Below are 5,384 nucleotides of genomic sequence, written 5' to 3' on the forward strand. Positions count from 1 at the left end.
CTGCTTTAAGATGTTAAGAGCTTGTTGTATAATTTTATTATGATATTTCTGTTGGTTCAAAGGTCCCTAAAATGTTATCCCTGACCTGACTGGCTGATATTTTACTTAGGGCATGGAACAATTCCTAACTCTGTAGAAGCACTAAATATTCCTTTCTGCTCTGAAAACAGATTGGGATCATATAAAAGCATCTAAAGAGAACTGCTGTTAAGAAGAATATGTGGCTTTCCTCAACAACACAATTTTGGATAAGGAGGAAATAAGGACACTGCTGTGTTTTATTGATTTTCCTATCAATTGCTTATATCTTACCTGGTTTTATGCAAGAACATTTTGGCTAAAAGACCAATATTTTTAATGGAAATCCGGAAACCTGCATTCTTTATACATGTTTCAGAAACTAACTGTAACCTCACAGCACCCTTTTATTACAATCATAAGACCAAGTACCTCTTCAGAATCCAAAGTGTCAGCCTTAATGTTTTTTGTCAGTAGCATCTCTACCTCAGTGGCACATTAATTACCTGCCTCGATGCTAGGAAAGCAGTAAAAAGACATTAGCATTAATAGCTTGCGTTGGTCACACGCTGTTTCTCTGACACAATCAGCGTGTCAAGCAAAATGCCACCTTGCAGCTCTCTGATTAGCTGTTTTCCCTGCAGAACGGCTTTACTCTGATCTGATATATAATTATAGCTTCAGCAATGATCAGCAAGCTTCCCTACAATTCTCTTTTTTTATATGTGCTTAATCCCCATCCTTGCTTACCTTTGGGCCGTCTGTTTCATTTGTCAGCAAATGTTGCCTGAGGAAATGCAAACAGAGAACAATCTTACAGTAAACTCAAGGAAAGCCAAGATGAAAGTTCATTTAAGAACAAAAAAAGAACAGCAGCAAACAAACATCAAGAATAAATGTATGTAATTTCCCATACAATAAGAGGACATCATGAATATTACCAAAGAGACAGATATGGTGCTGCTGTGCACACAGCATCATGATACATGTAGTTTGTTTTATTACCTCATGCTGCGATGAATGTAGCAAATCTTTCTGCAGTAAATTGGATGTCTAGGATGAAAGAGCTTGGGGAAAAAAATCAAATTAAAAGATAAAGTTAGTGTTCTTTTCACGTCTGTCTGCATTTTCTCAGATTTTTTATTTTTGTGAGTGACCAGAATTGTTAAGAGGGACTCCTCTTCTACCACTGAGAGTAATCCAGAGGTTATAAATGATGGAGAAAGCCATCTGGTGTTCAATGAAAAGCTCTTCTGTCCAGTCAACTTCCAAGGAGCACGTCAAGGTTTCACTATCATTGCTTTTGGCTTCAGACACAAAAACTGTAATGGTTCAATTCTGAATTGCAGCAGCACAAAAAGAAAAACTAGAATGCGTCAAAATCATGGATTTCTCCTTTAGAGTTTACATATATATCAAACAGACCTCTTCACCCAATCATATTTAGAGGGTGCGAATAATCTTGTTTTAATAGAAATTGCATTCATAAATAATCCATCTTTACTGCTAAGAACAGGGGGAATGGACAATTTAACAGAGCTATGAATCTGGGTAAGTTTGCATGGAATAAATAGATATCTACAATTGTTCTGATTCTCCTCTATTAATGAGGAGAAATATGCTGCTCTATTTTTATGAAGGGTCATTTTATACAGCAGTAAACTGATTTTCCAGACTGGGTAGCATTCTTGTAGGCATGTAGAGAACCAAGGAGCCAGCATTCTACTTTTTGAAGTTTTTCTTTTACAAAGAAGCAGTATGCAGAGAACTAGCAGCCCATCAACAAAATCACCAGTTTGTGAATGGGAATACATTAAATGGTTGCCCTTTGCAGTATTGTTCAGAAATACATACAGAGGAGATGAAAAAGTGAAACAGATTCTTAAGATGTATTACTGCATTGTTTGATAATGATCTATTAAAGGAAATCCTTTTGGGGAGAAGAACTTCACATTTTAAACAAAGCCAATCAAGTCGAAGATAGCATTAAAAGCTGCATTTAAGCTATCCCCTTCAATATTGGAATTGGTGTTAACATCGCCCATTATGATGACATTGTCGGTATTTAAAACTAAATACAGTAAGATAGGAACTCTAAAAAAATTATCTAAAAATTGAAAGTTAAGGATCTGGTGGATGATACAAACTTACAAACAAAAGAGGTTTTGCTGCTTTGCAATTTGGATGAGGAAAACTGAGGGTTAAATCTTCAAAAGAGTTGCAATTATTAACATGTTTTAGACTAATCAGTAAGTCAGACCTAAAGATTGCTGCTTCTCTTCCTCCTCTCCTAGAATTTCTGGGTATGTGAAAATTTAAATAATTGACTTATTTATGCTCACATAATGCTCTTTCTGCAGCCAAGTTTCTGTAAGACTACATTAATCAATGTGATTATCACAAATCAAGTCATTAAGTAACAGACTTTTTGAAGAAAAAGATCTTATGTTAAAAGAACCGCATTTATAGGTTTTAACTTTTGCCCAGATTAGAGTTATTTTATGATTTATTTCATAAAATAAGTTCTTTATCATTATTTTTATGGATATATTTATTTCTTGTTTTAGGCTGCTCAGTGGTGCAGTGGGTAGCACTGCTGCCTTGCATCAAAAGGCTTGCGGGTTTGATTACAGGCCCGAGGTCTTTCTGCATGAAGTTTGCATGTTCTCCCTGAGCATGCATGGGTTCTCTCCAGGTACTCTGGCTTCCTCCCACAGTCCAAACCCATGACTTTTAGGTTAACTGGTTTCTCTAAATTCTCCTTAGGTGTGAGTGTGTGTGTGAATGGTTGTTTATCCTGTTTAAGTCCGATGCCCTGTGATGGACTGACGACCTGTCCAGTGTGTACTCCGCCTCTCGAATGTAGACAGATTAAGATAGGCACCAGAAACCCTCGCGACCCCACTTGGGATTAGCGTCATGGAAATGGATGGATGGACTTATTTTAATTTTGATTTTAGTGGTGAGCAAGATACTGTCTGGATGGAATAATGGATGGATAAGCTGCAGAGAGGTGTGTTACACCCTACAGTATGACTCTGCTTCCTGGTCTTCTCCCTGGGGTGTCAGGCTTTTAGTGGACTAATACATTTTGCCAGATTCCTAGAAAGAAGAGCAATGCCATCCAAAGTGGGATGGATGGATTTGGATCTCCCCACATCAGACCAGGTTTTCCTCCAAAAGGTTGCCTATTATCAATGTAGCCCACATCTTTTTCAGGACACTATATAAACAACCAGCATTTCAATGATGACATGCGGCTAAACATGTCATCACAGGTCGGACCCAGGCTTGCTGGCCTCATGATCAAGAATTACATCAGTGTAACAAAATCATTGCAGATGTTGAGATGTTCTTTGTTGATAAAAATATTTAGATAAAAAATGCTGATAAAATTCTGATTTAGTTTTTCAATGAAAATTTGTTTTATCTTATTACAAATTTATATATTTTTTTTACACAATTCTTTTTCAGATAAAACTAAATTTGATGCCAAAGAAATAAAACCAGAGTAGGCTATGTAGGAAATTACAGTATGGCATTTTAACCATGATTTCACTAAGAAATAAAGTTATCCAACCAGCCTGGCCAAATGTTCAAAGATAATTGTGATTAAACAAACAATAAAATAATAATTGCTGTAAACTGTCTGCCTGTTTTCATGTCACGCTGGAGAAATTGTGAACACCAGAGCATGAAAAATATATAATAAGAATGGACTATGACTGGGGCAGTCAAAATTTTGTTTTCTTGTACACTCTACACTTTTTCTTATGGCAACATAATGGGACACACACACATTTCCTTATTTTTTCTACCAGTGCCTTATGGTGTGGGTTCTTTTGTTATCTGATTGATCTGTCAATGTGTTCTAAGCAATTTATGATATTGAAACAAGAAAGTTCACTGCTATGTACATTTTCTCTCTTTGAGTTAGTAATTCACAAGAGTTCCAAACCCTTACAAATATATTTAAGCTTTTGTAGACTGACAAATGTCAATCACTTTGTGTCTTTTATGTTCATGATTGTCTTTGAACGAGTAATGTGAAAATACTTACACAGCAGTTGTATGCATTTGTTGGATCTATTAAAACATATTTAATTATTTTAACACTATTATTAAAACAACAAATTACATCACCTGCTTTAGCTTCGAAATATTGCAATTGAATGGTCGTTCAATCTGAAAAAGTCACACGAAGAGAAAAGACAATTAGGAGAAATTTATTGATAAAAGTACTTTGTCTTTGGCGCTCAGACCTTGGCAGGAAACATAGCGCTTAATTTTGATAAATATGCATGAACAGGAGCAAAGAATAGGGCCAGCTTGGATAACACAGTTTGAGAGAACCTGTCCATGGTGAGCAAGCATGAAGCGACAGTGGAGAGGAAAAACTCCCCATTGGGAAGAAACCTCTGGCAGAACCAGGCTCAACATGGCTGTCTTCTGCCGGACCGGTTAAGATGAGACAAGGAACGCAGTAGAGTCCAGGAGGAATGACACTCTGATGAAGCTTTAGCTACGATGGTGCAGGAGGGGATGGAGGTGGGTTGAAACGGTGTCATCTGAATGAAGTCCCACAGCGCATCTGCCGCCTGCGCACAGGAGCAGACAAGTGCATATCGGAGACCTTATAAGATGAACTTTGGATGCCGATTGGCTTTCGTGGAGGTGTGGTTCAAATTTGATGTGTCGCACTTGGATGTAGGAAAGCAATCACTTTCTTCAGTTGAACTTCAGCCTAGGCTTCAGTGTAGGGGACAGATGTGTGTTTAAAAAAAAATTGGTTTGAATAGTTTTGCTGTTGTTGTTTAAAGTGCAATCTTAATTTGAAAACTCAATTTTCTTTTTTTTTTTTTTTAACAGTGTCTTGTCTGGCAAGGTGGCAATAAGAATAATTGTCTTGATGCCAAAAGGAGCCCAACAGATTTTACTTTCACTTGTTTTTTAAAAAAAAGGTTGGTAGAGTCTGATAATAAAAGCTGTTTGAAATATTACGCATGACAAAAAATGCAAAGGTAGGCTACATTATAACAATCCGATTATTCAAATCATAAACATGAAAAAAAAAAAAAAAGCTGCACTGCATTGTGTCGCTGTGCCCTTAAGCAAGGCACTCAATCATATGTCAAGCTGCACAGAGACATTCTTTTTTTTTATAGATCAGAACAGCTGCTGTGATTCAACACAAATATGAAAATTTATTCAAGCCTTTCTCAGCTTGGTTGAGTCATTTGAAAGATATATTTTTAACGACATCAGTCAGAAAGCAGCATCTGTCACAGCAGCACTGCAGATGGACTAAAGCAGCCTCGCTCCCTGCATCCCCATCCTCCCCTCAACACACACACACACCCCTACCA

The sequence above is a fragment of the Cyprinodon variegatus genome, unplaced genomic scaffold (genome assembly GCF_000732505.1).
Source record: "Cyprinodon variegatus isolate N-32 unplaced genomic scaffold, C_variegatus-1.0 Scaffold633, whole genome shotgun sequence".
NCBI classification, from domain to species: domain Eukaryota; kingdom Metazoa; phylum Chordata; class Actinopteri; order Cyprinodontiformes; family Cyprinodontidae; genus Cyprinodon; species Cyprinodon variegatus.